Here is a 22128-nt window from a genome sequence, read left to right as displayed (position 1 = left end):
AGTTCTTTTCTAAACCTGATGGAATATCGTCTCTGAGAATACTGAGCTCCCAAGTGTCTGAAACCTAATCCTGCCACTGATGGAAGAACAGTCTTAACCTGGCCCTAACCTCTCAATAACCATTTCTGAGTCTGTCCTGAATCTTGGGGAGAAAGCGATCAGGTCTTATTGCCAAACGGGGTGCCCCGACCTCTGGAACATTTATCTTGAGACCCCAGTGGCTGCCTCTTTGCCAAAAATGATTTGTTGCTGGAGAATAGCTTAAGTGGCTTCTGGATTTTTGCCTCCTCGCCAGCATTCTGGAGCATCCAGTTCAGCACCAAATACCTCCAGCATGTGAATGATAGCCTCTGAATAATGGCTCCTTGACCTGCGTCCAATTTCCAGGATTTCACCTGGAGACAACGCTCTACTATAACTGCCCCCTACAAGGATGTAGCTGTTCACATGCTGTCAAAAGAACTGCTCCATTTTTGCCAGAATTGCCGTTGAATCCTCATATTCCTGAAGGCAATCACATGACTTTTGGAAGTCTCTAAGAAGAACCTGGATGACATGCACCCCCATAGGTTTTTGTAAAGTTGGATGCAATGTATGGCCTCTTAAAGGTATCTTCTACCTTCCAGTTGACTACATCCGGCAACGTAGAGTCAGAGAAGTCTATTGATGCTAAAATAGTGTTTACTTATGGTGTATGAGGAATAACTTCCTTGAAACCCTGAAGGGCATATCTTCTATTCAGAAAAGGTGGGCTAGATGCGTTGTCAGTACCTTTCCACTCGTTAAATAACAGCTGTTTGATGACATTATGCAAAGGTAGGTCCTCCACCTGGACTTCAATATCCTGCGAGTAAATGACTTCTTACTGAGGCTTTTCTTCAAACCTCATAATCTCGCTGATTTTTTAAGGAGTTCGTAAATTGAGGACTCCGAATACATTTGCCCTTTTTATTGTCATCCTAATCCTCCTGCTCTACTAGGACAAAATATACTGCTTCCTTAAATAGGAATTGTAGATCAGATCTCAAAATCTGAAGGACCTCCTCCACTTGTTCTTATACAGGGTTGACATTATGCTGTTTGCTCATAGCTTTTGCTGCCTCCATTTTTGCACAAGGATTAGGAGACACACTATAGCAGCGTGGTCTTTATATACTGTGTTGGTTTGAACTGAATACTCATTGGTACGAGAATTCTAACAATAAGAATACAGGTGCCTCCCTGCTCCCACCGTGCAAGTGCTCACACTGGCACAAGGCTGGGGTACTGCAAACAGATTCCCAATGGCCCCATCATGATGCTTTGCAAGCTCCCTGCCCTAGCCCAAGACAGCAGTAGTGAGTACGTCAGCAGTCTGTTCATATCGGACAGCTTTCTGTCTGAAACATCACTTGGGGTTCTGCCATGCAGTTTCTCATCAATAATTGAATTGCAAATGTTGCAGTGATATTATCAATGATGACATGAAAGATGTCTGAGTGATGTAATATGTGGGGTAATTAGCAGTGCATGGCGAGGGCGCAAGTTATAGTTACCTTATAGCACGAGTTATCGTTATTTGAGATAACAATAACTGGTTAATTTCAGTGGCTTTGAACATTAAAAACACATTTTTCAACTGAGGTTTTGAGCGTTTAAAATTTAATTTTTTAACTGACATTTTCACCTAACTAGAAAGTCATTTTAACTTGATTTTTCAGTGACTTTCTAGGTTGTTTTTTTTTGTCAATGTGCACAGTAGGGTCCCATGCACAGTTGGGGCCCCTGGCACAATTTGGGCCCCATGCACCATTAGGGCTTCCTCCGGTGCACAGTTGGGGCACCCTTCCACCCGCAAGGGCGGGGCTGCACACAGCCAACCACAATGAGGCACTGCACTCCAGCGAAAAAGCATAAATCTCCAGTCAGGAGTGTATAAAAAAAACATGGTATGCTCTCTTGGTGTCATCGATTTAATGACACAGGTTTACTTTCTTTTTTACATTTTACTGGGCAACTAACACGCTTTAATTATGGACTAGCCTACTGAATGAATCTACCAGGCCAGTGTATTATAACCCGATAAGTGCATCATGGATTTCCTGTTGAAGTGTAACATACACAAAACGATTTTATTAAAAAAGTGTTTGTCCTGAAGAAGGTGGAATAAATATTCTACTGTCCACGGAAACGCTGCGTTGACAACCTTCTGTGTTTTTTAATTTATATAGATGAACGCATATTAGATGTTTATAAATGTATGTGTATGATGCAATTACTATTTTTATGAATTAAATTTATATAAGATGTAAAGAGGTAACTACAAGTTTCGTTTTTAATTTGTGATTTTTTTGTATATGAGAATTATTGCAAAAAGATTTTTTAATAAAACAATTTAAATACACACACACTTTTTGTGCTTCCTATTATATGTAGAAGGACTGACAATATACATGTTTATGAGATTGTGACTGTTAGCTCTTTGATATGAGGAGATATCTGTTTAGTTTTTAATTGAAGTGCCCACTTTGATTGTTCATAGACACACAAAAGGGAAACAAACCTTTTTCTAGTTCTAAAATGGCTACTGCTACATCATTGATGAAGTGGTGGCAGCCAATCCCATCTTTCCAAGTGATCTTTTGGTCCATGGATCCTTCGCGGCATGATATATACAAAGTTTTTGAGCATTAATTGCTTAAAAACTACTGAACAGATTTTCACCTAATCATAACAAGCATTGGCATAGCCAATAGGTCTTGCCTTTGGGACCTTATAAGTATTTAATCATGCAGCACAATATCCTTGGTGCAACATCAACTGTTGCATGGCTAAACACTTATAATGTCCCAAAGGCGAGACCTATTGGCAATGCCATTGCTTGTCTGAATTGCAAAGGTGGCTTTGTGCTTAAAAATCAAGCTATTTGCTGGAGTAAGTCTGGCTTAGGTGTTCAAATAGTTGTAAGTATTAGGCCCTGTATGTTTGTTCGTGTAACACTGAAAAACACGATCAGGGCTGCGAATGAACGGCAGATACCATATTTGTAGTTTCTCTTCCTATTTTAAGCAGCAGAACAGAAAAACAGACATTTGTAACTTGAAAGGCCGAACAGAAATAACACATGCACATTTGCTTTCCACCCCGGCTGTATTTCTCCAGGAGATCTTGAGCATTCCGAGTTTTTTTGGCATGACAACTAGCACTCATTTTGCAGCTGCAAAGGCAGCCAGTGATAGAAAATAAACACCTGAGCAATGACATCAGATTTGGAATTTTATAAATGCAGGGAGCCGATCAAGGACATAAAAATCGCATAAACTTAGGCCAGAATTTTGGAAATTGAATAGCTTTAAAAACATTGAAAGACCAAAGAGGAACAAAAATATACGCACGGTGTTTGGCCTTAGTGCAGTGTATATAAAGTTCTTATCTGAAGAGCTAGCTCAGACGGTAATGCACGCCACCTACAGGAGATTGAACGTAAGCATTAGACCACCAGCAATGTACCCGGTAAGATAAATCAGCAAGTAAATGTCACCGAGATGAATCATATGAACACTTGCTATTCACAGAGAGATTAGATGGCCTTGAGTTAGCCTCATTTAATAATATATTGTTAGTACACCCATCATCAACATAGCGCCTTAGCTTTCAGCTGCCTTCTAGGACGTTGACATAATGCGCTGCATTGAAGAAGGAGGCGGGAGACATCCCTGGGGAAGAGGGCGTCTGGCGAACACCCAACTGCCCCGATTCAAACTGGAATATCTTGGTTCAATTAGTTATAGTGCTGCGAGGGCTGCACAAAAATAGAAATTAACAGGTTATAAGCAGATTCCAAACCCTTTGCCACTACAAGAGAAAATCATAAGCCTGAAACCACTAGTAAATAACAGTATAATGAGTCTTGTATGATGCCGCATTCTAGTTTTTGTGCCATCTCATTGAAAAACATGCTTACAGACTACCTGTATCAAGCCACAGAGTTCAATAAATAATTGCCCGAATTTGTGTTTCAAAACAAGGAGCAAACTGAAAGTGCCGTAATTCCAAGATTCAAACTCAGGAAGTAGAAACCAATGTGATTCTTACCCAAGTCAAGATGGCAAATTGGACTGCATGGAGAATCAAGGGAACTGCGACTTCAAACGTGCATCTCATTGGAGTAGTGGCAAGATAAAACAATGAGGGAGCACAGAAGTGGATGCCTGCCTTGGCCGAGGGAAGACTACGGAGTGCGCGAGTATCGGGAGCACTCAAGTCAGTCCCTGCTTGTGCCTCAGACGGACTGCTGAGGGCGCACTTGATCGCAGCGTATGAATGCTTTTTGAAGCACCAAAAATATTTCAACGCAAACTCAAAAGAAAGACAGATGAAACGCGATTGGGAGTGAAAGTATAAATCCCTTTTCCAAGCAAAAAATTATTTAAACACCACCTTAAAATAAACCCAAACACTGATAAGAATGCATTTTCAAGCCCCCCAAAAATTAACAACACGAACTCAAGCCAATTCCAAGAAACCAAAACAAGACCGGGAGTGGTGCGTGCGTGCGCAGTCTGCTCTTTTTCGAAGCACCTACTCGTGCTTGTGGCGCGCTCCTGCACGCTCCCGCAAGGTGGATGCCGCCACAAGCACTAGTATGTGCTTCGAAAAGGAGCAGAACGACGGCTAAAGGTCTCCTATGCAGCGCATGCGCGCTGCATAGGCGAGACCTAAAAAGCACTTCTTCTGAACCAAGATCTAGCTTTTTGCCAAATTTGCTGTAAATCCGTTCATGGTTTGGGCTATAGCTGCGTCTACATGCCGATGTGCATTAATTAGAAGAGACAATAACTGATGGTTGAAAACATCCAGGCGTATAATCCTGTCGCTACAGACCAGTGGTTCTTAACCTTTGTACGTCTGTGGACCCCACCCCCAACCCCCAATGAATCACAACTGGAAGCAGAGTTCCTCAGTTTAGATAATTTATATGATTTGACCCTTAAAACAATATACAAAAATACAGAAACAAGCATACATTAAACAAATATACAAATAATTTAATATTTAATTCAGAAACAAAACAAATATGCACAAATTGAAATTTTAATAGGAATGTTGGAGCTTTTCAAAATGATGATTTATTTCTAAAACTTGAAGTAATAGGCTAGAATTTAACATATCACTTTCTGTTTTTTGCTTTAATGCATACTGTCTTTTTTCAGTACTTGCCAGTGCTGCTTCAGTTGAGGCTAACAATCTTCCATACTCGATGCCATTTTCTGTACGTACCTTCATCCAACAAATCATGATAACCATAGCAACTTTATTTTTAGCAATCAGTTTCAAAAACTTCCAATTTTCAGTTGCTAATTATTTAGTTTGCAATTTTGGGGCCAGTTAGATGGTGATTTTTCTTTCTTCTCCTTTATAAAGTTCATGTTGTAAAGTGTTTAAGTAACATTGTAACATTTAACTGCTTGCGATTTGAATACTTGACTGGAGTTATTTGTGTCCCCTTCAGAAGTAATAATACTAATAATTACATGTATGGCACATCTGGAAGCCTCATTATTTAAAAAACACCACCATTAAAACAGCAACAGCAGTCAATGGTTTTTAATGTTAACAATTTTATTGCAGACATAGAGCATATAAAGAATATTTTATTTTTTCCTTTTTATTTTTGTAATATATGCTTTCAAAAAAATAATAAATAACCAGCGCACCAGTTTGTCTTCACCATGTTAATGACCCTGACCAGGGCCTGCTGGCTTTGCCAATGCTTGTTACCTTTGCTTCTCATCTCATAAATTGTAATACCCTGTTCTGGTCTTTGCTTGCTCTACAGTTACACATTGTTTCCACTTGCAGGAGCATACTAACGCTTGGCACCCTCTGAAGCCAATGGGGCCCTTCAGCTCGATTGAAGTCGGCATACAGCGTGATAAACTCATTCATGATTTTAATATGTCCAATTTACATTATTGTGCCAGTGAGCTGTGATGCACTTTCACTTGACCTTTGATCTTTCCGGAGAAAGTGATAAAACAGGGAAAAAACAGCAAAACGTATTTCAATTATGAACTGTCCATCTGGGGAAATATGATTTCAATAGGGTTTTTGCCTCAAGTTGATGACTTCTACCGCCTTGCTCAGTTGAGTTCAAAAATGCAAAGTTACTGTGTTCAGAGCTGTGAATGAATTCTTATCTGACTACATGACATATCATTTGAAAATAGTGTTAACAATTAGTATAAATGTATAAACAAAGAAGAGTGAACTGCTTGATTTCGTAAAGGGCTCATGGTAAGAAACAGGAAGTCATGCCCCAGAAATACCTGGGCCTGATTCATAAACTGCACCTTGTAGTACGTTTTGTAGTCTTACATTAGTACTTGGAAAACTTACTATAAAGAGCTGATCACACACTGCACTTTTTTTTTAGTAAAAAACACTTTTGTTGTAACTCTCTCCCTCCATTATTCTCTATGGGAGGGTGTTGCAGTACCAGTGGTTGGCTATCTGTAGTGCTGGACTTACTACAAAAGTGTAAATAACTACAAAAGTGTAAGTTACTACAAGAATGCAGTTAGCGAATACAAAAAAGTAGTAAACTTACTAAAGTGTAAACTTACTCAAAAGTGTAAGCTACTTTCGTGAATCAGGCCCATGCATCTAGAATATTTAGTTTGATTTGCTGCCCATAGGTAGGTGTCTAGTTACTTTCCTCTCAAAGAGTTGGTTAAAGGTGCCAACAGATGTGGAGCCTGCATTGTAATGCACATAGGAACCGGCTTTACCTTTTGGAGCAGGGGATAAGACTGATTTGCACATGGTTAGTCCTTGTCAGCAGTGACACAGTGGGCAAAAAATACACTGATTTAAGAGCAACACATGGCCTTTACTAGTGGCTGACCAAGAATTGCATCCATCACTTTTTGTCATTGAAGTGAGTGATGTAAGTGGGGCAGGTATAGCCAGACATGGGCCCCATGCATTGTGCCTCCTTGATGAGGTCCAAAAAGGCTGAAAGGTGTCTAGGATTTCTTATGATCTATATAGAGGAAATGTGACTAGCATTTTGGGTTAAACTACCTCTTTTGGGGTGCAGCCAGTGCCTGGTCTGTGTCTGTAGTGGCACAGTGAACAAAAAGTAGAATGGACTGTGGGTGTGGACCAGAGAAGTTATCATTGGCTCAGATTAACTTAAATTAATACCTTTTTTTCGAGTTCTACATGCTTGTAAGAAAAGATGTACCATACCCTACACTACCTATATTTGTTGGTCACTGAGAAATAACTTACAGTTTCAAAGAGGGGTTAGGAAGTATTTAATCGCTAACCAGAGAATAACTCGTGAAGAACCTGAAAGTTACATTCGGATTATTGGCCTTGAAAATACAATGAGGCTGAACTGGGACTTTTCCGAACCAGCACCCCTGGAACGGAAACCAGGTTCAAGAAACTGCAGAGATGCCGCTTTCTAGAAATATTCTCCATCCCTGTGCCCAGATCATGGCGCTACACCACAAACCCTTCCTAGACTGTAGCTTTCAAGAAACCGAGCTTTGCTACTCGGAAATATATATTGCATCCTTTATTCCTTTACCTTCTCTACAAAAGAGCAGGTGTTTTATAAGAAAAACAGTACCCGGATCTTTCCATATCGCGGATCTTGTTCTTTATCTGCCTCTGGTATGCCAGGGGGCTTCGGTGCCAGGGAGGTGACAGGTGCCCGCCTTTCATCAGAGAGCCGAGCCTGTCAGCGACCTCCCGCCCAGCCCGGTGCCCGCCATCTTGAGTGCCTGATCTCAGCTCGGGTTCCCTCGCCGCCGACAGCCGTCCGGTCCCCGCTCAATAATCCCTTCCCCACCCGAGGTGGGGAAAGGGGAAATGTCTGATCTTTGGCCAACACCCTGGCACAGGAAGAAGTGGCAGGAAAGAGGGTCTGACAGGGAGCTGAGCGACACTTAAGAGGTGGGAGCGGAGAACAAAACACCTTGTTATGGCAAAAAAAATCCGTTTTGAAAAAGTATCACTGCCTCTTTGTACCCTTTATTCACCTCGATATTATAATTGTGCCGTTATGCTGTTGGCATATTTACACAGACACACGGCCAAATATTAATCGCCCGGGCCGAGCACCAAAGATAGGCTCAGACAGACAGACAGACAGACACAGCCCCCCGCCCCCCCCCCCCACAAAGTGGCTCTCCACCATGCCCTCTGTGTGTTCTTCTCTCTCTGTCTCTCACTTACACTTGGATAGCCTCGAAAATCGAACAAAGGAGCAAAGTAAAGGATTCTGCATGGACAGACCTGAAGATCGCCCAAACTTTACTCAAAAAGGGTTCACAGGTTGTGAGGACTGGTCCCCATAGTGCACTGGCCTCAGTGAGGCGATGCTGACATGCGGAATGCTGCAATAGTGCAGTCTTAGAAGTTCCACAACACATGTAATGGACACCCACAGCTAAAAAATCCAGCATTCCCCTACGAAGTTCCAGCCAAAGACCCTCGATCATAATCTACTGAGTGCATTAAAATTACATTTTTGTGACTCTCCCATGCGGTGCTGTCAGTGCTCTAATGTTGTCCTTCAGTTAGCCTGCTTATGCACACAAACCATGCTCATCTAGAGCATGGGTACTCACAACCTTTCTGTCGAGGGCCAAAATTACAGTGTGGTTTGTGGCCGAGGGCCGCACCGGCAGGTGTGGGGCAGTGAGGGGGGGGAGAGGGGGGGGGGGTCAAGGGGAGGGGCAGGGCTAGAGTAAAAAAAATCAAAACTTTTTCAAAACATTAGAAAATGCGACAATGCTGTATTTCAAAAGCAGATGTAACTACAAAGAGCACATTTTGATAACACATTTTTATTAGCAGACAATAGCAATCTTAAGAGGCATTGCATAGCTTCATACACACTTTGACCCCAATTCCATCACAGTCTCTCTCTCTCTCTCCCTCTCTCCCTCTCTCTCAGTCTCTCTCTCTGTCAGTCAGTCAGTCAGTCTCTCTCTCTGTCAGTCAGTCTCTCTCAGTCAATCAGTCTCTCTACATTTTTATTAGAAGACAATAGCAATCTTAAAAGGCATTGCATAGCTTCATACTCACTTTGACCCCAATTCCATCACAATCTCTCTCAGTCAGTCTCTCTCTCTCTCTCTCTGTCAGTCAGTCTCTCTCCCTGTGTTAGTCAGTTTCTCTCTCTCTCTGGCAGTCAGTCTCTCTCTCAGTCAGTCTCTCTCTTTCAATCAGTCTCTCTCTGTCAGTCAGTCTCTCTCTGTTAGTCAGTCTCTCTCTCTCTCAGTCAGTCAGTCTCTCTCTCTCTCAGTCAGCCTCTCTCTCTCAGTTAGTCTCTCTTGCTCTCTGTCAGTCTCTCTGTCAGTCAGTCAGTCTCTGTGTCAGCCTGTCTCTCACTCAATCTCTTAGTCAGTCTCTCCCTCAGCCAGTCAGTCTCTCTCTCAGTCAGTCTCTCTCTCGCTCTGTTAGTCTCTCACTCAATGTCGGTCAGTCAGTCTCTCTCTCGCTCTGTCAGTCTCTCTTTCTGTCAGTCTCTCTCTCAGTCACTCTCTCAGTCAGTCTCAGTCAGTCTCTCTCAGTCTGCCAGTCTAACTCTCTCTTGGTCAGTCTCTCTCTCTGAGTTAGTCTCAGTCAGTCTATCTCTCTCCTAGTCAGTCAGTCTCTCTGTCAGTCAGTCAGTCAATCTCTCTCTCTCTCTCTCTCTCTCTCTCTCTCTCTCTCTCAGTCTGTCTCTCAGTCAGTCAGTCTCTCTCTCTGTCAGTCTCTCTCTCTCTCAGTCTCTCTCTCTCAGTCAGTCTCTCTCTCAGTCAGTTAGTCTCTCTCAGTCAGTCAGTCAGTCTCCCTCTCTCTCTCTCTCAGTCAGTCTCTCTCCTTTAGTCAGTCTCTCTCTCTCTCTGTCAGTCTCTCTCTTAGTCGGTCAGTCTCTCTCCCAGTCAGTCTATCACTCTCTCTCAGTCAGTCAGTCTCTCTTTCTCTCTGTCAATCTCTCTCTCTGTCAGTCTCTCTCTCTCTTTCTCAGTCAGTCTCTCTCTCTGAGTCAGTCTCAGTCAGTCGCTCTCTCAGTCAGTCAGTCTCTCTCAGTCAGTCAGTCAGTTTCTCTCTCTCTCCCAGTCAGTCGCTCTCTCTGTCAGTCAGTCTCTCTCTTAGTCAATCAGTCTCTCTCTCTATGTCAGTCTCTCTCTCTCTCAGTCAGTCTCTCTCCCTTAGTCAGTCATTCTCTCTCCCGTCAGTCTCTCTCTCCCAGTCAGTCAGTGTCTCTCTCGCTGTCAGTCTCTCTCTCTCTGTCAGTCTCTCTCTCTCTCTCTCTCTCTCTCGCTCAGACAGGCAGTCTCTCTCTCTCTCTCTCTGCCAGTCTCTCTCTCTCTCTCTCTCTCTCTCTCTTTGTCGGTCTCTCTCTATCTCTGTCAGTCAGTCATCTCTCTCTTAGTAAGTCAGGCTCTCTCGCTCAGTCAGTCTCTCTCAGTCAGTCTCGCAGTCAGTATCTCAGTCTCTCAGTCAGTCAGTCCCTCTCTCTCCACTCTTTCTCCACTCTCTCTCCACTGTCTCCCCACTCTCTCTCTCCACTCTCTCTCTCCACTCTCTCTCTCTCACTCCACTCCACAGTCTCTCTCTCCACTCTCACGCCACTCCACACTCTCTCTCTCCACATTCACTCCACTCCACACTCTCTCTCTCTGGGGGGCCATGGGTACATTCCCTGCAAGGTCCGCGGGCTGCCAAGGAAGGCCTGCCGGGCCTCTGGCGGCCCGCAAGCCGTACTATGAGTACCACGGATCTAGAGTATCCATACTGGGCCTTCATGTCAATGCTGCCCTGCAACTTCTCTGCCAAAGCACCTCAGCACTGATCTGCTGAATGCATTAATATTCCATTAACATTCCAGTCTTGTTATTGCCCACACAGTTCTGCCAAAACAGAGGGGCCCCACCCCACACCATTTGCAAACATAAAGAGTGTCTGCAGTGGAGTAACATAGGCCCTCGCAGCCCCCGTGGTGCAGGGGGTCCCCTCAGCATAGTACCCCGGCCTAAGAAATTTTGTTTGAGTCCGGAGGGGGCCCCCTCCATGTATCTTGGAGGCCCCCCCCCTCAAGTTTTGTTACGCCACTGAGTGTCTGTCAGGCTGAGGAAAGGTCAGCATGACAGACACTTTTTATGTTCAGGTCAGGCAGCCAGGCGCTATACATGCACTATATGAGCAGGCGCCAGGCTGCCTGAGTTGAACTTTGCCAAGCTAACGATTTTACAGCCTTGTGGGTGTGATTTCCTCCTCCCCTGCAAAGTGCCTTAAGGTCCTCCCCCTTATAATGAGGGAAAGTGTCTCTGATGACCCCGGACCAGGGAATTTCAGTTATAAGCCCTGAAGTGTCCCAGGCCACGTGTCAATCAGTGACACTTTGTCACAGAATGTGGTGGGGTCAGCAACACTCATTGACCCCCTCTGCGAAACGTGAGGGACTGCTGCCTCTTCTCAGTCAGCCAAAGAGAGGAGAAGGCAGTCCCAACTCTTCAGGAACCTTGGAGGCTTTACCCCTGCAGCTCTGTAAGTTTTATTTTTTTATTGTTTAGTGTGTGCGTGTATGTATGCATGAATGCAGTATATTAGTGCATGTGTGCTGTGAATGGGTGTGTGCTTGTGAATAGTGGGTGTGTGCTTGTGAATGTATGGGTATGAGTGAGGGTGCACGTAAGAGGACTTTGAGTATATATGTGTGTGTGTAGCCCATGCTGGTTGGGACTAAACGATTCGACTGGGATGTGACCCAGTGGCTAAGATTAATTCAAGCATTCATCCATCACTTTTTTGTATACTTTAGCGTGTCCGCCTAAGTGGGATGAGTATGCCCGGGCGTGTGTCCCGTCAAGTGCACACTATATCACTGGAACCAAGCTATACCTGAGTGATGAGCCCTAAACAAGGTGAAACCGGTCCTGAGTTGCTTATGTTCCAGTTCAGAGAGGCAGTTCAGGCTGGACTGTTCCCATCGGAGAAGGGTCAAGATTGATTTGCATATGTCTGAGTCCAAACAGAGGTGGCATGGTGTGCAAAATAATGATGGACTGGGATGTGGCCTTGAGTGATTACCAGTGGCTGGGAATAATTTAGTCATTCCATCCATCACTTTTACTTATACATCATTTATGTTACAATCACAGTTTTGTTATCCTTTGCTATATCACTGGTAAGTGGAGGTGGGCAGATAGGCAAAGCTCAAGCTTCAAGTTAAGCACAACGCTTTTAACAGCTGTGACTCATGCAGATGAGTAGAATTTCTCCTTGGATCTTATGGTGGAACATTGAAGGGTGGGGGAAATTTAACTCTGTAGTTGACCTAGACTTGTTCAATTGTGAGGTTGTCGCCATAAATTCTTATGCCACAATGCTGCTTTGAGAGCTTGAAGAGGCCTCCATCATTGCACTCGCAATCACTGCACAATCTGCATTTGACCAAGTTGAATGGGGATTTCTGTTCTTTATTGTCCTATTGATGGTGACTGGATAACAATTTTACAACTGAATCCATGAATCTCTCCTCCAAGCAATGCGTTAATAGTACTTATTCTCTTGCATTCGCTTTACCAAACGCTACTAATCAGAGATCGCCCTTATGTTTTCTTTCAACTCTTTAGCGCCTCCTACCGAACTATTTAACCTTGCTCTGTTCTGTAAGAGTTGCAGTTTTACCTCTCCCAGAAAAAGTCACTTTTGTATGTGATGTCATAATGGCATTTTTGTACAATTGCATTATTTAACTTATCACATAGGAAATATTATAGGGCATTTGTTTGTTTCGGTGCTAAGTGCACCACCTTTTTCTGGATCCGGAAATCAGTAAAATCGTTTCTATTTGTCTGAGGGATTCCATAGGCTTCCAATTGGATTGCAGCAGAGACAAGGATCGTAATAATCTGAATTAGGAGAGCCATGGAGGAAAATACCCAAATGGCTATAATATGTTGGAGGAAACTAAAATCTATTCAGACACGAATCTTACTGCAGATCTCCTTCTATGCTTTCAGTTATCCTAGTTCACTTTTCTGAGAGCTTGTTCAAGAAGATCACTTTATTGTTGGTTTATTTTCCTTTTGCCAATTAATCCTCTAGAATACTTTGCAGGGAGCATTAATTGCTCAGGGAACATTTGTATAGTTCTTCACAAAATATCATACTGAGACTTTTTATGTGGCCCGTGGCTGATACAATGGGTTTTCAACCTGGGTATTATTGTTCAGACTATGAAAACATCTATTTGATAAATTTGGCTTTTCATCTCTCACTCATGTAAGAGTCCCCAAGCCAAACAATTGATATGTCGACAATAGGGGCTGTTTCTATTTTTTATGCATTGCTTCACTATGGGATAAATCTCTTAGCACAAATTCCCTTAATGCTCAACCAGTCAAATCAAGTGGCATATCATCAACATTCACCATCTTGCAAATTGAGTGTGAACTCCCAAATCTCAAATTATTTAAATTTGACAAATTTATCTCAGCATACTGGAACCCATTACACAGGTATATATTTGAGTGGGTTGCAAGAGCTGTTCTTCAAGTCAGGAGATACCTCACACTTCTATAGAATCATGCATCAGCTCTAACACTATTGAGATTATATTTTACTAGTAACATGGAAATGAGATGCCATGTTTCCCCTGATAGGTGAACCACAAGTAGGTGGAAGCGATAGAAGCACCAAGGAGCGGCTGGGTGGATATTGCTCTTCTTAGGCTTGGCACTTCGGTGGAGAAAACAGAATGTCGAAAGTCCACCTGGTTGGGCTTCGCTGTTTTTAGAGTGGACATGTCACATGGGTGGAAGCTATAAATGCCACAAGCTTTGACTTGTTGGGCATGGCACATGAGTGGAGACCATGGAATGTCCAATGTTCACTTGGCAGGGCTTTACGCTTTTTATGGTGAACATGAGACATGTTTGGGAGCTGTAAAAGCTGCAAGGCCTTATCGGTTGGGCATGGCAGATGGGAGGAGACCATAGAATGTTCATGCCCACCTACCTGGGCTTTACGCTTCTTAGGGTGGACATGAAACATGGTTGGGAGCTATAAAAAAAAGCAATGTCTGATTGGTTGAGCTTTACAGTTCTTAGGGTGGACATCGAAAATGGGAGGAAGCTATTAATGACAGAAGGTCTGACTGGTTGGGCATGGCACATAGATGGAGACCATAGACTGTCCAATGTCCACCTGGCTGGGCTTGACTCTTTTAAGGATGGACATGAGACATGGGTGGGATCTATAAAAGCTGCAAGGTCTTATCGGTTGGGCATGGCACATTGATGAAGACCATAGAATGTTCATGCTCACCAAGATGGACTTTACGCTTCTTACGGTGGACATGAGACATGGTTGGGAGCTTACAAGCTGCACGGTCTCATTGTTTGAGCTTTACAGTTCTTAGGGTGGACATGAGACATGGGCGGAAGCTGTAAATGCCACAAGGTCTGACTGGTTGGGCATTGCTCTTCGTAGGTATGGCACGTGGGTTGAAGCCACAGAATGTGCAATGTCCCCCCGCTGGTTTTTACTCTCCTTAGGGTGGACATAAAACATGGTTGGAGGCAATAAATGCCACATGGTCTAACTGGTTGGACTTTACTCTTCGAAGGGAGGAGACAAGGGTAGAAGCTTTCAAAGCTCCAAAGTCTGACTGCTTGGGCTTTGCTTTTCTAAGGAAAGGCACATGTGTGGAAGCCCTAGATGAATCAATGTCCGACTGCTTGTGCTTTGCTCTTCTTATGCAGGACTAGATTTTTAGACGCTTTGAATTCGTTTGGCATGCACTAGAGAGAATGCTTAGTTATATAATCTTTGAGACCTCAGACTCATGATTTAATGGAACTGAATTTTTCATTTAGACCCTGATTTTAACAGCGGCTGAAAAAACGACCCTGCTAAAAATAATAATTTGTGCCAGGTATCAGTGTGTTTTTACATCAGATTTACAACTTGGTGCAAGAAAATGGGGAGTAACCCAAGCAAACAATTTTGCATATCATTCTGTATTTGTTTGGCATTTTTCACAAATTACACAGACAGTTACCAGCAACCGTTGGTGATTAAGTGCCTGATCAAAATTTAAGAAAGCACAATTTGTGCTCAACACTTGAAAGGTGATTGTGTGAAAAGTGGTACAGAGACCAATTGCTCCAATTTTTAGGTAGAGCCTGGGCAGTGCATGTGATGCTCTTATTTTATTACTATTTGTATTTATTTTTTATTGATAAAGTTTCGTATAGCGCAAACATGACCCAAGCGGGTATCAGAGTGCTTCACACTTAGGGTAGGTAGGATACAGTAGTGGGGAAAGAACATTTGTTACATTTATGTGCATAGCATGCTAACGATGGGATTCCCAGGTGTACAACAATGTAGTAGTTAATCAGGGCATCAGAATAGAAGGCAGGTAAGTAAGCAGTAGAGCCAAGGCCTTTTAGGGCAGAAACTTGTTCATTAGAATTTTTTTCACTTCCCTTTTGAATGAAGTGGTGGATGAGATTCGACGGACTTCTGGTGGCCGAGAGTACCAAATCTTCGGGGCAATGCCTGAGAAAGCTCTGTGACTCGTTCTCTTTTTGTGGAACATCTGTGGTTTCAGGAGCAGTGAACTTGCACTTCGTGATGGTCTGCAACCCCCTGATAATTCTAGCTTTTGAGCCAGATAAATGGGGGTCTTGAAATGTAGGGCTTTGTGAGTCATGCAGGCAATCTTTATCTGTAGTCCAGCTTCGTATGGCAGCCAGTTTAGGGTTTTTAGAGCTGGGGATTTGTGATTGTTTCTTTTTGTGCCAGTAATCAATCTGGCTGCGGCATTAATGTAAGCCCTTAGTTGGGCAAAGTTATGTTTGGGAAGACCACAGAGCATGGAGCTACCGTAGTCTAGCCTTGGCAGTACAAGAGCTTGCACTGCCAGCCTAAAGTCTTCCTGTGGGAGGAATAGTTTGCGATTCCTTAGTATACTCATCTGGTGTTTATCTCCCTTGGTTGCATTGCTGATCTGATTCTGCATGTTCAAGTGAATGTCTAGTGTAATTCTGAGGGATTTAGCTGACTCAATAATGTGGGGAGACCAGTTGAAGGCTGTAAGATGTTTCATCCAGAGGGCGCTCTTGGGAGTGTGATTAAGGGGAGCAATGAAGAGGAATTCAGTTTTGGAGATGTTGAGCATAAGGTGGTTCTCAGTGAACCATTTTTGAGTGTTCATCAGGGTAGATTTGAGTGAAATGAAGTCTTCTGAGGAGGTGATTTTCAGCTATAGTAGTGTGTCATCCGCATGCTTATGAAAAAGAATGTTCACAGGTTGTTCAGAACATTTGTCAATGGTTCCAAGAATAAATTGCGAGGCATGCTGTTTCAGGTATGGACTTGAAGCTTCGCACATTTCCCCTCCCATCTTTTCAATTGGCTCCTGTCTGTTACTGTCCTTTCGAAATAATAGCTTTTGATTCATGAATAGGCTTAGTACTCCCTCCTTAGTACCGTCTGGTCTGCATTTGTAACCTCCCATGAGGACTGGACTTTTTACTTGTGTTGTTACATGTCTGTTTTATCTACAGTCTGTGAGCACTATTTTCTTTAATGGGTTTCTCTTACTGCAGGCACAACATGCTTTCCTGTAACGGTGAATGCTATGCATGCAACACTCATGTTTTTGTTTTGGTTATTTTTTACGCGGCCATGCGCACTTTCAGTTTCATTTTTAGCGCGCCATGTGCGCTTTCACTTTTACAAGCTCCATATCTTCTTGTTGTAAATTGGAAACAGCACTTCATACACGTGCCTGTGTTTTCAGTGACTCCATGCATGCCTTGTTTCTTTTGGGTGGATCGCCCAATTCAATTTTTTCCAATATTTGATTTTTTTTTAAAAAAGCACCGCATGCCGCCTTTAAACCTTAACAATGGGTGACACGTGGCAACGTCGCTCCTAATTAACAGCAATAGTGGCCAGCAGCACATGGGACAAGGGGTCAAGGGGAGTACGCGTCATACAATATTGTACCATGTACACACGCGCTGCCCGACTGTAGCACTTTTTGGATATGAGATCACCAGCCCTCGAGCTCCTTCCCTGGAGTATCGCTAGTGGCTTACGATTGGGCAACCATTTGGCTGGTTTTGGGCACACTGTTCTCGTCCTTTCATGCAGATCCTAGCGCTCCCCTACATTCATTGTCGCAGGGCTTGCAGCATTTATATACGTCAAACGTTAAAGTAAGCGGGTAATTTGGCAAAATAAAATATTGTACACATGCAGAATTGATATTCAATTACACATAAATTTACTTTGCTTTAAAGTGAGTGTTACAGCAACCTATTTTTAACTATTGTTTGTGCGGAAAGTTTTCACACGCGCTAGCGCTTCCATTAATACCTTCATTCAAATTACCCTACAGTTCTGCTTTTTAATTTGGTCTATGTGTTATGTTTTCACCGGCACTGGAGTCTAAATGCACCATGGTAGGCTCCTCCGCTTTTCAGACTCTAAGGCATTTTCTATTGTGTTAATGTAAACTGTTGTTCAGAGCCTGGCTCTTAGTGCAACATAAAACACTCTTTATACTTCGCCAACTGGAATAAAATATATTTTTAGTTTACAATACATCTCTGTGTGTAATTGCAGTGTGACACACTCTGTCGTTTCACTGTCCATAATGGATTTTTCTTTATAGGTAAGTTTGACAGCAACCTAGTTGCCTAAACATAATAGATTCATTTCTTTTATACGTGTGTGGGGGAAATGGTATCACCTGTCCTAGGATGTTAGTGCACCATTACACACTACATCTAACACATTTGCAATTAAAACAAGCATGTGCAATGCAATAGGTCTGGCATTTGATAGAGTTTGAGATGTTGGCATTGTAAATGACAATGCCTTTTATTTATGTGTTGGATTTTAAAACATAAATAAAAGGCATTGTCATTTACAATGCCAATAGCTCAAATTCTCGCAAACGCAAGACCTATTGCATTGCAAATGCTTGTTGAGCTAGTGCCCGTGTCTAAAGGACATAGACAAGTTTTGCAGACAAAACAAGATTATAGACCTTCCATCACAACTAATTCCTGGTACATACGTATTGTGTTGCTTTAACCATGAATGTAAGGGTCATAGGTAAGTCTGACGTTAATATTCATGGACTACTTTGTAGTTTGTGTACTGGGTGGTGTAAAAATACATATGCAAAAACAACAGTTGATGGACAGAATGCAGAACAATGTCATACATTCACCCCAGTACAGAGATCTAGGCCTAAATCCATCGTTTTTTTCCTCACCATGCCATTCCAGTTTGAACCCAGCCATATGCAAATGAGTCTTGACCCTGTGCCTCATGGGAACAGTCCAGCCCGAACTGCCAAGCCAGGTCCTCCCTGGACTGGAAACAAGCATCCTAGGACCGGTTTCGGGGTCTCACCCCTCTTCAGCCAGGATAGCTTGATTCCAGTGGCATGGAGAGCACGGGACTCACGTCTGAGCATACCCGTCCCACTCGGGGTGACAAAGGTAAAAACAACAGTTGATGGACAGAATGCAGAACAATGACATACATTCACCCCAGTATGGGCCTAAATCCATCGTTTTTTTGCTCACCATGCCATTCCAGTTTGAACCCAGCCATATGCATATGAAATGAAAGGGACAAAATTGTAATTTTTGCAGCAGTTGGTCAATATAACTAGTTCTTTGGTACTGATTGGTTGGTGCAGACATCGGTGCAGAATTGCACCATTTTGGTATATTGCTAAGTAATCTGGAGCATATTTATCATTATGTGATGCAGCGCTGTGCAGCGCAGCAAGCCACCTTGCTGCGCTGCGTGACAGTGACAGTGAAAGGGCCGGAATGCGCTTTATTCAGCATAATACGGCACAGTCCTGCCTTTTCCTAATGCTGGAGCACAATGTGCTGCCTAGCACCGACGCAGGCTCCCTTGCACCACAGTACAAGGGTGCCTGTGTTGCAAGCAGGATTGTTTTTGTGCAGGAAGGGTCACCTTTCTGCACAAAAACAATCCCCTGAGAAAATGTGCTGCAAAATGCAGCACACATAGAAAGAGGAAACAAGCATTGGCATAGCCAATAGGTCTCGCCTTTGGGACCTTATAAGTGTTTAGCCACGCAACAGTTGCATAACTAAATACTTATAAGGTCCCAAAAGCGAGACCTATTGTCTATGCCAAGCGGCCGTGCGGCCGCGAAAGTGAAAGTGATCGCGATCACGATCAAACATCAAAGCGGCCGTGCGGCCGTGAAAGTAATCGCGGTAAAGAGCTGCGCGCGCGCCCACGCACATGCAATGTAGCTCTAGGCTGGCCTGGTAGCACTTTTTGGAGCCCTCTCAATAAGTCTCGCCAGGCCAGCGCATGCGCTGGGTCAGGCGAGACCTAAAAAGGAGAAGAAATACATATAGTTTGTCTCATTTTGCCTCTACTGGGAAGGCGTAGCAGTTTTGGTGCTTTTCCAGGTCTACCAGTAATGGTAAATGTTGGAATGTATCAAAATCCATGGGTGTTGCTGGGGAACACCCATGCACCACCCATGGAATGCCTCCATTGGACAGTAGCACAATGCTGCCATTTGCGCTGCGCTGCCTTACTTTGGATTTATCAAGGTACTCAGGCCCATGCAAGATGGCCTTGCGTGGATTAATAAATCTCACTTAAGGGTTGTTTCATGCATGCAAATCTCTGCATGGTGCAAAAGCGACTCACCCATTTTATAATATGGCCCTTGGTCCTTAGATTGACACCTCTTCTATGCTCTTAAACCACATTCATGTAAAGTAGAAAGTTTATTCCCAGGTGAACACTGCCTCATAGTTTTGGCTAACATAAACTGCATGCCAACACGAAGGAATTTAAGCCTTTGACTGTATTTAAATGAAAATATATATATGAAATGTACATAAAAACCTATAGCTTGTGCTCTGGGACCATTTTAACTGCACCTTTCAAACATTTTGGAAAAATCAGTAGTAGTATAAATGCTTATAACATCTCTTAAAGGCAGGCTATTGGCTGTATGTAATTACGCATTTGAGAGCACAATCAAAGGGACCGTCACAAATTTGGAGATAGAAGTGTGCTAGATATATCACAATCTGTGTTTTCTGATGTGGGGTCTAATTTGATGTGCAATTTATGACAAAGTGTATTGTCTTGTATGTCGTTTTCTCTGTTATGCTGGCCATAACGGCGTATTATTATCATTTGTGTAATAATTTACTTTTTTTCTGATTTTGTGGATTCATTTTTAAGAGCCCAATTGAGGGATTTCAATGTGATATGTTTTTAATGTAACATCAGGTTTGCTTTTGAAGTAATAAATGTAGAAAGATTGTAATGTGCAAACGTATAATTAAATATTGTGGTATATAATCGTTTATGTGTTGGTTCAGTCAAGGGACTGTTATTTTATACTGTATGTAATTACATACATCTCCACACGTTTTATGTCGGATCTGTCCTCTGCACTTGATGAGTTGGTTATGTGGTACAGGAGCATCAATTCAGAACAAGCATTGGCAATGCCAATAGGTCTGGCTTTAAAAGAATGTTGTACGGTAATGTGAAGTATCATAAGTATATAGAATGGGAATGGATATGTATTTGTGTAGAAGCAGAGACCTTTCAAGCCAAACCTAAAAATCCATATAGCTTAATGACTGCTCTCCTCCCATTTGTTCTTCTGCCAGGGAAAAACACCATAACTTATCTAGTTATCTGAGACAATTTAATAGCATGTGTGTGCCCTTGAAAGTTCAACTTTAGGCAGTTAGAAAAGTGAACAAAATGATCACAGCTGTGTGGAGGGCAAGCACTTTTTTGTGGATTTATACAAATTCTGCCCAATCAAAATATGTACTTCGGCTCCCAACATGTGGGCGGAGCCAAAGTCCCTCTCCTTCTGTTCTCACATAATTGTCTGGCAACAACCGCGCTGTCAAGCCAGATCATAAAGCTGCCAGGGGCAGTGGAATTGAAATCTTTGACCGCATTATGACACTGCATGGGTTGGCTACATGTCCCTACCTTAACCCCTCACCAGCCTCATATTTGCTGCTGTTGAGCTAGGGGAATGGCAAGGTGTGGAATCTACAGAAGGTTGTAGCGTAGCACGGGTGCAACGGGCCCTTGTCCAAGCAAGGAATATGGCACCTTTGTGAGTAATTGATGTAGTAAAATACGGCAAATATCAGGGTTTAATCGACTCCTCAGTGCTCTGGGTGCTTCAGGGCCCCGGTGCACTGCACCTGCTGCACCAATGGTAGCTACACATCTGCCAACCTTGAACAAACTTTCACCATGTGAGAGATGAAGTAGGGTCTTAGCGTGAGAGCTGGGCTTGGATAGGGGGCATGTATAAAGTCCATAGAAACCTGAGGAATTATATAAAACATTGGGGGTTGGCTTTAGAGGAGAATGACAGAATGGAAAGTGGGTGGGATGTGCACCCCACCGGTCAAGGCAACCACTTCTACCCTTTCTCTCCCAAAATTGTGGCCTCCTATGTCCGGGCAGGTTTAAAACCCTGGATTTAGAGATTAACCCTTCCAAGTAATATTGGCACTTCACTGGGAGACTGTGTGAAGAGTGTTGATATTGTGACAAAAACGGTGGCACAGCCTGAGCTGACCTGCTCTAAAAGTCCTCTTTACTTTCTCTACTGGTGCTAACTTCATTAGTCCTGAAACTTGGGGCAGCAAGGGCAATGTCCCTGGTATCAAATGGCAAACAAGAGTTAGCAGCTGCTATCCCTAGCTACCCTTAGTCGACACCAAGCTGTTTTGATATCAGTGAAGAAGTACAGAAAATATAGATTGATAGTAGCAGAGTGTTTCCAATTTCCTCCATTCTCTGCTTAATTTATTTTGCTCAAGCATGTGCAACTATTTTTAAACACCTCTAATAAAACAATGTGCCACCAGGAACAGTTTTCACCCCATCTCCATCCAGGACACCGGACTGTAAAATACATCTGTCCTCTCAAAGCATTCCTGTGTGGTGGCGGCAGTGGGAACAGGAACTGAAAGGTGTGTGGGAGGGTGTACTGCAGCTTTGGCCAAAACAGTTTGCTGTGACAGTGCCCCAGAGGCTTGAGAAGGTAGAAGG

The sequence above is a fragment of the Triturus cristatus genome, chromosome 9 (genome assembly GCF_964204655.1).
Source record: "Triturus cristatus chromosome 9, aTriCri1.1, whole genome shotgun sequence".
Taxonomy (NCBI): domain Eukaryota; kingdom Metazoa; phylum Chordata; class Amphibia; order Caudata; family Salamandridae; genus Triturus; species Triturus cristatus.
This window is presented reverse-complemented; position numbering follows the sequence as displayed.